Raw genomic sequence first — 10,990 nt, 5'->3', positions numbered from 1 at the left:
TATGTTCTTAGGCTGCATATTGTATTGAGGTCTTGAAACATAATAGCACTATTATAGTTGACCTTGTTCAGAGAATCTATAGGTTACTGTATTCTTTTCTGGATGGTACATTTTAGTAAAGGAGACTTAAGTTAGGAGGTATTAAAGAGAGTACAACTTTGGTTTCAAGTCTATGAGTATAGGTTGATGGAACTGACCATGTTTACCTATGTTTTCTTAAAGGTGAGGATATGAGTAGGCATGATAGTTGTTTTCCTATATTTGAAGAACTATCAAATAGAACAGGGATTAAACTTTTTTGATTTCTTTTTAAAGGGAAGAAGTATGTGGAAGTATGGAAAAATATGAGAAAAGGCAAATTTACATTTAATCCTTGGTGGGGGGGATTTCCTAAGCAATTAAGAAAGCAATACATTTAAAAAATGGAATGGGATTTGTCAGCAAGTGGTGGCTTCCCCTCACATTGGGGTATTCAAGAAAAGATTGGATGGCCACTTGTCAGGTATGATGATTCTTAACTAAGGGGATAAAAAAAGATGCATCTTTATTTTAATTACCTTCTATTTGAAATCAAGTTTTTAGATATAATTTTTTTAAAAAGTACTTATTCTGAGAAAAGGTTTATAGATTTTACCAGTGTGTCAAAGGTCTCTCTCTCTCTCCCTCTCTCTCTCTCTCTCTCTCTCTCTCTCTCTCTCTCTCTCTCTCTCTCTCTCACACACACACACACACACACACACACACCCCAAACACATGGACAGGTTAAGAATCCCTGATGTAAAAGTAATTATTATTCAGCTATAAGTTGCATTAGATGACCTTCAAAGTCCCTTCTAATTTAGTGGAGGAGACAACAAACACTAAAAATATGTACAGATAAGCTATATACAAGAAAAATAGGAAGCAATTAATAGAGGGTAAGGAAAAGATTCTTGTAGAAGAGGGGATTTTAGTTGGACCTAGAAGGAAGTCAGGAGTTGGAGATGAAGATGGATAGCATTCCGAGCACGAAGGACAACAATACATGAAGTGTCTTATTGGAGGAATAGCTAGAAGACCAGTGTCAGCTGGATTGAAGAGTTCTTGGAGAAGTATAAAAAGACTGGACAGATAGGAAGGAGCTACCTTATTTATTAGTTTATTTTACTTCTTTGATATGGGATCTTATCCAGGTGGGAACCCCCACATGTATGATTTTTACCTTACCCTATTTTTCTGCCAACTAATTACTTACTACAGAAGTGGACTACAGACTAAGAGATAGTATATATTTTTCTTTGTTTCAATGATTGCCAAAGAATATATCACCAAGTGACCAACTGGTCCTTGGGAAAAAGCCAAGTTCATACACAAAGCCTTATCCATCAATGATGGAGCTTGCATTCCACTAACATCACCCTCAAGAACCCAGGATCACATCCATGCCACAGAAAGTCATCAGAGTAAGACTTTTCGCAGTAATGAATATTACTCTTGCTAAGTAATAAGTAGGAGCCAATTCATATTTTAGACATCACATTATTCCTATTCCTGAAATTTGTACTTATATCTACCAAAAAGAAAGAAAAAAAGTGAAAGTGCTTGTTAAGGCTAAGTAATAGTGTAGGTGTTATTTCTGCTTTTCTATATATAACATTTTAAATCAGAATCTAAATGTCTCATAAAAGAAAATATAATTTGAAACTCAGTAATGACGCAGCAATGCTGTAAGACATAAAGATCACAATTATCCAAAGAAGGTTTTAAATTTTGCATAGAATATTTGTATACTTAGAATCTAGATATCAGAAGGATAATCATAGGTAAGTAATCATTTGACTTTAATGTGCAAAGGTGTGCAAATGAGAATGTATGACTCATTCCTAGGTATAGATGCAAAACAGAAATACAAAGCTAATAATAGTAGTAGTAGTAAAAAAATCATCTGAGTAATAATCATATACAATTTTTCTCCTGAAGATTCATGATTTTATTTAATTTGCATCCTAATTTTTTCATTTCCTTAGTGCCCTTCTCAGCAGAACAGAAACAAATGTTCCCAGGGAAAACTCCTACCAAACTATAAAGAGTAAATTAGGTGGGTGAGATGACAAATTCTTCTCTTATTCATCATTTATTTTCATAGAGTTTTGAAGGACACCTGCCTAAAAGACTGAGTTTTCTTACAATAGACTTTTAGATGATAGATTATCAAAGAACTGCAACTGATGTCTGTATGTCAGAAAAAAAAGATCATTTGGGGGAGGAATCATATGATTGTATGTTCTTCTTAAGTCAGTTGCACTGTTCTGTCTGCTTTTATTCCATCATTTATACAAGCCTCCAGCCAAAACTTCAATCATTCTGGAAAAAAATCCACAAGGAACAAAATGATGCCAGTGGAAATGCTGAGTGTGTGGTAGAAACTAAAAATTGATAGTTGATTATGTAGAACATTATATCAGCAACCAGTTCTATGTGACACCAGTATGTATCTTTGCTTTTTTTGTATCTCCTTTGTTTTCTGAAGTCACATGACACATGATATAGTAATGCCACCTCTCACCTCATCCTTTTGAGGATTCAGCAGGGGGAAAAGTCATTTATCTTCTGAGCTCTGGTGTGTTTGATATTAGCTTTCTTTGAGCTCCTCAGAACTATGCATGCCCACATTTATTTATCTGTTTACATGATTCCTTAAGCAAACACACAGGCTACCTCAAAGCTCAACTTTTGCCATGCCAGTCACTTAATTAGGCCCAGATTCCTGTACCCATTCCCACAAACACTGCAAAGCCAATCTTTGAGGTTTATTATGCCACACACACAAACAAATGAATACATTTTTAGAATCAGTTTACCATTATTACATTTGTAATGATGCTGACTGCTTTGGCAGAGAATCTTGAAACACCCTATGAATCTTAGAAACCACTTTGAAGCCTGTAGGGGGTGAGTACTGTTATTCCCATAGATGGAGAAACTGGGGCAGAAGGAGGTTACGTGACCGTAACACTTAGTCATGTGGCAAGGAGGTGGAAGCTGTGATTGGAACTTTGACCATTCCAAATACACAATGCAGGTCTAACCACAGGGCTCCATTTCTAAATTCAGCTGAAAAGAGCTCAGCTCTCAGTATTTTCTGTTATCGTCTGAGTCATTTCTCCCTTTGAAGATGCTGGGCTTCATCTTGAACTCTAAGTTACCTCTGGAGAATCATGCAGCACTTTCAAAAAATAGTGCAAATAGAGGGGATGACTTTATAATTGTCCTCATGTCTACTCTCTATGTGGATGTGGTCTCTCAGTACTTAGGAACTAGGTCTGACACTTTATTAATTTGTACTCACTCATGTATACTGTATTGTAAATATCCTTAATCATTTGCATGTGTACATAATGTTTGCATGTGAACAGCTTTAGAAGTAAGAGGACAGGAATCATTTAGGGTCAGACAGAGGCAGCCCTCTTCTCTAAGAGACCTCACCACTGACTGCTCTCCATCATCCCCTCTACCCACTAAACCTGGTCTCCAAGCTGCCTCTTCTTTCCCTCTCTCCCTTCTCTTCTACATGAAAGGGATCAGATGGATGCTTCATGAGTATTTGCAGCTTTGGATCTCCATATAGCTGGGAGTGGGGAGGTTATGCTCACCATTAATAAAATCTTAGAAAGTTAGAGGTAGAAGGAACCTTTGAAATCTCATGTGATCAATTCATGTCTGACTTCCCTCATTTTACAGATGAGGGAATTCAACTGAGTTTGCACAAACTAAGATCTGGAGAGGTTGACTGATGCTCAACATCATGGCAAGTTAATACCCAATCCAGGACTAGAATGAATTGACTTCAGTTCTCCCGATTCCCCTTGCCAGTGTTCCTTTATCTGACACTTTAATGGTGATTCTTGCTGTAGAAGTTAAGGAATGCTCAACATCATGGCTAGTTAGTATCCAATACAGGACTAGAATGAACTGACTATAGGTCTCTTGATTCCCCATGTCAGTGCTCCTTTATTTGACTCATTAATGGTTATTCTTGGCAATCTGGGCTTCCTCACTCACAGGCAACTCTCTGCAGAGCTCCAATGCTAGTATTCTATCTGGGGCTAAGCTTTTCCACTGTTAACATTCTAAAATTTAAAGGAAACTCTCAGACTCCCTGTTACACTATACTCTGGTTATGACAGTCTTTGTCTGATTCAGAGCCATCTTAAGAAACCAAAACCGAAACCCTCTATCCCAGTTCAGCTTTAATCTCACAGAAGCAGCAATAATCTTTATTATTATTTCAGTGGAGACACTTCTGATAGTTTTGACATCATGAATACTACAGAAATCTTCCTTCTAACATGGAATCCAGACCCAGTGAATCTATTAATTTATACCTCACAATCCTTTTGGTAGCTTTGAATTTGAGACTGAACATTGAATCCTCATTGAGAATCTATTTTAAAATTTAAATCCTTATTGGTTAAGCTTTGGCTCTTCTCCCCTCTCCACCCCCTGAGGTTTGCAGGTGCTGAGTCACATTGTTGGCACACAACAAATAATAATAATGATAATTAATGCTAAGTCAGAGATCCCTTAAAAAAAAGAATCCCTTGAGTCCTCTCATGTAGGAAATCACAAATGTAATTGCTACAGCAAGAAGGCGGGGGAAGAGAAAAATTAAATAATGAACCATTCATTTTATACTGTATATTCATATGACTAATATCCACATGGAATACCACTTTCATCCCCCCCCATTTAAGACTTGTACAGATGTTCTCATAGAAAACTGTATGAACAAACTTTAACCTCACGACTGCTATTATTTTGTAATAAAAGGCTTACAGCATAATGTGAGCTTTTTTTAGATTATAAGTTCCATGTGAGCAGTGTGTTGTTAATTTAATATTAATGCAATGCGCCAGCAGGAACTCAGCACAGAATCTAAGGAAAAGAATCTCTTTCCTGCAGCAGTTAGATCTGGTTGATCTAATTATTTTTGAACTACCTTTTAACTAAAATGAACACCTTCTTCAGACAGTTGGAGGAGACCAGGGTTTTGAAACTGAAAAATGGATAATTCAAACTAAAATAGCCTCTCTGCCCTGCCTTCCTGGGTGCTCAATAAATATTTATTGACAATGAATTACTTGATATTCTTTTTCAGTGAAGTCTGGAAATACAATTGTCTTTTATATGCTTCCTATACAACAGATATAGGCATGTACCTTCCATTAATACACATTATAATTTAGAGGCAAATGGGTGCTCAGAGGATATATAACAGATACAGGCATGAATCTTTCATTAAAACACATTATAATTTAGAGACAGAAAGGTGGTACAGTGGTTAGAGCACTGTTGTTAAGGAGCTGTGAGTTCAGATTTGGTTTCAGACTCTTGCTAGCTATGTAACTCTGGGCAAGTCACTTCACCTTGTTTGTCCATAAAATGGAGATGAAAATAATTTCTTTGCAAGATTGTTGTGAAGGTTAAATAAGATAATATTTGTAAAATGCTTAGGATAGTAGATATTATATAAATTTCTATTCCCTTTCCCTTCTCTATTAGGAATCACAGTCTTGCATAGTACCAAAAAATTTGACTATCATATAGGCTGCCTATTAATGAGTTTCCTTTTATAGAATAACCTCTGAAATAAAATCTAACTACTGCAATTTTTCCCTGAAAAATCATTAAGGATTAAAAAAAATCTTTGGAAAATCTTCATTAAATTTCTCTTTATTGGATTATAAATACTGCCTCCCTAGATACCTTTGAACAGAGCCCCAGTACTTTATCCAAATTCAAGTTTTCTCCCCACTTACACCCTATCTAGTCAATGTCAGGCTTTTCTCCCTGGTTGATGCTGCCTTCCCAGTTTGTCACTTCACAAAATCACATCAGGTCTCTGCTGGAAGTTTATATTTTCTCCCTTTCCTGTGTCTCTTAGTATTTCCTCTGCTGCCATTTAATTAGATGCAGAGCTTCAGACTCTAAAGTGATGGGGTCACAAAGAAACAGAACACCAGGAAGGACAGCAGGACACCTCCCTTGAGATTAACTGGGTCTTTCTACCTTCTTGAACTTCTTCCTCTTCTTCTTCAAAGCTTTTAACAAGATTATAGGCTTTCTGGGTAGAGAGGAAAAACTGAAACTTGAAAGTTCCAAGTTTGAGACGGGTGGCACTGTAATGAGTGGTAGCAGGAAAGGGGGAAGAGAATAAGCATTTGCTTAATTCCTACTATATGCCTGAGTTAAACAATTTTTCCCCAAAGAATCTTATCTCATTTGCTCAAGATGTACTATATACTCAGTGCAAATTTCAGAAAGCTGGAGGACCAATAGAAACCTCAGAATTCACTGTCATGTTTAGTAAAAGAGCAATTGCTTCTGATGAAATGGTTTATTTCCTTTTTTCACAGCCCAACTTAACTTAGCTGATTCTCTCTCATTCCCAATCCCCAGGTTTCTCTTGACTTTCACCTTCATTCTCTTTTTTTTTATTATTTTGTTGAGTCTTTTCTTTAATCCCCTACTGCTACTTTAATGAATAAAAAAATGCTGTAGATCTTTCTTCAAATGGTTATTGCTAAGAACAAACAAGATAATGTTTGTACCTTGATGCACTGTGTCTCTTGGTAAACTCTTGATAATGTCAGTTTTTCTCATTATTGTTATTGAATTACCAAAGCCTTTCTCTCAATGTGGTCAAAGCAAAGTATTCTCTGTCTATCTACATTCATGTAAGATTTTTTGAGAGCTTTTAGAATAATTATTGGAGTGGTTGTCCAAGTATAATACTCAGACCAGTTGAGGTCTCTAAGGAATTTTTCAGGGGATACATAAGGTCAAAGCTATTTTCATCAAAATTATAAAACATCATTTGCCTATTAAAAATGTTACGTTTTTCCCAACTACATGTCTGTGTGAGACCAGATTTTCTTCATATACATTTACTTCATATACTTCATATACTGTAATACTTCACAACAGATTGAATATAGACACAAATATGAGAACCTAACTATATTCTACTTAAGCCAGATATTAAAGAGATTTGCAAAAGTATATAAAACAATGCCACTTCTCACTATTTTTTGTTTTAAAAAATAAGGTTACTTTTCAAAAATAAATATTAACATGTCATGGGATTATTATTTTGGATGAATTTATAAATATTTAACCTTTTATATATTTTAATTGCTAATATAGTAAATATGTCAGATATAGTTCACATAATCAAAAGCTCTTTGAAGTCCTCAATAATTTTAAGAATGTAAAGGAGTCTTGGGATTAAAACATTTGAGAACCTCTGTTTTAGAGTAACCATCTGTTCAATTTGTAGCATGGCATCATGAGCACTCAGATACTAGATAAGTAAATAACTTTTTGAAATAATGATGATCAGTTTTATAAATAGCTTTAAACTGACATAAAGTCTGCAAAAACTGTTAGATTTAGCAGTGGTATTTTCCCATGTTTGTCACTGCATTTTCATCCTCTCCAGCACCAACCTTAATGCAATATTCTGCCCACAATGACCACTTCTTCATCATGACTGGCTGTTTGGCCTCCTGCCTGCCTTTCTTTGTGCAACTTCTACCTGTACCTTCTTTACTGTTCCAATTTTTTCCCTCAATATTTAGGATTAAATGTTGCAATCCTAGTCAAGCCTTTTTCCTCCTTCACACTTACTATCTAACCCCAGGAGTCTGGGGCTGTTTGGTCTGGCTTCTGTAGTTCCTAATAGTAGCCAACAACTCCTGGGCACAGCATTCCTCATTTAGCATTTTTAATTAAAACCCACTCCTAGACTGAGACTTGTGTGAATGATCCTGCTGGTCTAAAACCGTCAGCCTTGTTGTGGTATTTATTATTACACCTGTCAGGCAGAAGGCTCTCTGGAACAGCCCTGAAAAGTGAAGGAGCAGGGATGAGTTCAGTAGTCTTGAAAAATAACATTATGTTATTTAAAGAAAAGGACCAATAAATGGCATGTGTCCATTATATTTTTCCTCATTTTACCCCATCTTCCACTGTCATCTGACTAGCACCAAGCAATTTTTCTCATGAATAATTGACAAAGGAACAATTTCTAACAACTGTATAGTTAATATAGAGGATAGATAGTGTTCTCCTTTTACAAATGAAAAAGGTCTTTATCCCAGCCTTCTTGGTTTTTAAATCCCTAGTATTATTCTGAATACTTTTCTTACTGTTTTCCTATAGGGAAAATCATGCTAGTACTAAGATGATAATTTTATTTTTGCTATTTTTTTCATGCATGTGCTTTAAAAACATTTTACATAATAAAGTTGGTGGGCTAAGTGAGAAATGCATATGATATGGATATAGGTATGAGTATGTGTTATGAATACATACACATGCATCTCTCTCTTTATCTCTATATCTGCATGCACACAGACATATATATGTATACACATGCATAGATCTATATATACTCATATGCAACAACTAATCATCATACACTGGAAAGATTTTGAAGCTCAATCTGCATTATGTCCATTTTCTCCACCATTTTTAAATCTAGAAAATCAACAAAACAATAAATCAATTATAGTAGTGTAGTGATTTCCTGTACAGTGTTTGCTGATTTCTGAGGTGTAAATATTCTGACTATCAGCTCTAGCATAACTCTGAATATAACCTTTAAGAAACTCTTTAAGCTTAAGAACTTTAAGTTCTTGATGAATTGGCATACTTATTGATACCTGAATTTAACATTTCATTTTCTCACCTCCATGCCTTGGTATTTTCTGTTCTTCATGAATAGAATTCCCTCCTTCCTCAACTCCATCTATTTTGTGCCACTAGCTAAAGGAAGTCTTCTTGACCCCCAAACTCAAATTATTAGTGTTATTCCCCTCAAATTGTCTCCTATTTACTTAATAGTCTACATGTTGCAACCTCCAATAGAAGAAAAGTTCCTTGAGGTCAAAAACTGTTTTATTTTTTGTTTTTGCCCAGTAATTAGCATAGTACCTTGCATATCATATATGCTTAATAAAATTTTATTGACAATATCTTATTTACATATACATATATATGCATATGTGCTAACATGTATGTGCCTTTCTATATTATTTACAATTATAGATTACACATGTATTGCTAACATGTGTGCATATACTTATAGAATATATTATACATGCATGCATTTATATATCATATTTTATATAAATATAAAACATTATGGGCAGCTAGGTAACAAAGTGGATAGAGCATTGGGCCTGGAGTCAGAAAGACTCATCTTTCTGATTTTCAAATCTGACTTAAGACACTAACTGTGTGACCCTGGGCAAATCACTTAATCCAATTTTCCTCAGTTTCCTCATCTGTAAAATGAACTTCAGGATAAGGAAATGGTAAAACACTCCAGTATTGTGTCCAAGAAAATACTAAATAAGGTTACAAAAATGACTGAACAGCAGTAAACTATACTTCAGAATGGGTTATATAAAGTTGAAGAAAGAATCATTTTTAATTCAGGTAACAGAGAAGACTTCCTAAATAGGTTAAGGCAATATTTGGGTTAAAACTTGAAGACTTACTATTTGCCAGCCACTGTGGTAAATGCTTGAAATACAAACATAAACAACAAAAATGATAGTCTCTGTCCTTTGGGAACTTACAATCTAATAGGGAAAGACTACACACAAGAGAAAACTGAAAAAAACTGGGGAGAGGATTTTTCTAGGCTTAATAAATATTTATTCAATTGCTAAGTAAAATTTACTTCTCCTGAATTTAAATAAAGAATTTTATAATTCTTGTAATGGAAAAAACAACCATACTGCAAGTGTCCTGAAGGGGAAAGGATCCAGTCAAGCAGCAAAAAAAAAAAAAAAAAAAAAAAAACAACCAAGCAAACAAACAAAAAAAGAAACAATCCAGTACCTGTTCACAGTCAAATTGGGGAGACAACAAATGCAAGAAACATACAGATTAGATGGATAGTAATCTCAGAGCTGAAGGCATTGCAGCTTGGGGGAGGAACTAGGTAGAGAGGTACAAAAAGACTTATTGAAGAAGATAAGATTTGAGTAGAATCTGATCTGCTTTAAGTGAAGGAAACCAAGAAATGTCCAGGCACAAGGAACAGGCAATGGATAGGTGGCCACTGGACCCAGATGGCCCTAGAGGAGAATGTGAGGCTGGTGACTTAGCACAGAAGCCCTTCACTCAAATCCAATTTACTTGCTTGTCATGGCATCATCTCCCTGATGTCATGGTCTTCCTTGAGAATATCATCATCATATAATATGTTATATTTATATAACATAAATATATGTTGTATTTAAAGTATGTATTATAAACCTATATTTTGTATATAGACATATGTTCATATATACATATATATATTGTCCAAACAAACATCTTTCTATCTGAATCATAAAAATAATAATTGACCCCATAGGAGCTAATGAGATCACCTTGTGAGATAATATTTAATGAACAGATAAAAAACCCAGGACACAAACAATTAATGAGCATTATAAATCAAAGGAGAAAGAGAGAGAGAGAGAGAGAGAGAGTAAGTAGAGAGAAAAACAAGACAAAAGCAAGGTTATAAAAAGCTGAAGAAGAGAATATCCTGGACAGGGTGATCAACAAAGTCAGGTGAAGAAAGGTAAAAGCAAAAGATGGGAATTAACCATTCCTCATTTTTTAAAAAAATGTTGAGATTTCAGATCTCTTCTTTCTTGAAAATTCTTATCTAATTCATCTAATCTTTTACTCAAGATACAATAAGCCCATAATGTTCAGTGAAATTGATTGAGATGTGGATTTCAAAGGAAGTTAGTAGAAATTGAATTGCATCCAAATGAAAAGTAAGTCACACAGCTGGTATGTGCCAGATATGTGAGGCTGGATTCAAACTCTGGTCCTCCTGACTCCAAGGATAGTGCTCTATCCACTGCGCCACCTAGCCACCCCATTCTTATTAGTTTCAGTGCCATATACATATTAGGTTTTTCATAAATAGTTCTTAAAT

This window comes from Macrotis lagotis, chromosome X, assembly GCF_037893015.1.
Source record: "Macrotis lagotis isolate mMagLag1 chromosome X, bilby.v1.9.chrom.fasta, whole genome shotgun sequence".
In the NCBI taxonomy this organism is placed as follows: domain Eukaryota; kingdom Metazoa; phylum Chordata; class Mammalia; order Peramelemorphia; family Peramelidae; genus Macrotis; species Macrotis lagotis.
The sequence above is the reverse complement of the archived record's forward strand: the minus strand, read 5'-3'. Positions refer to the sequence as shown.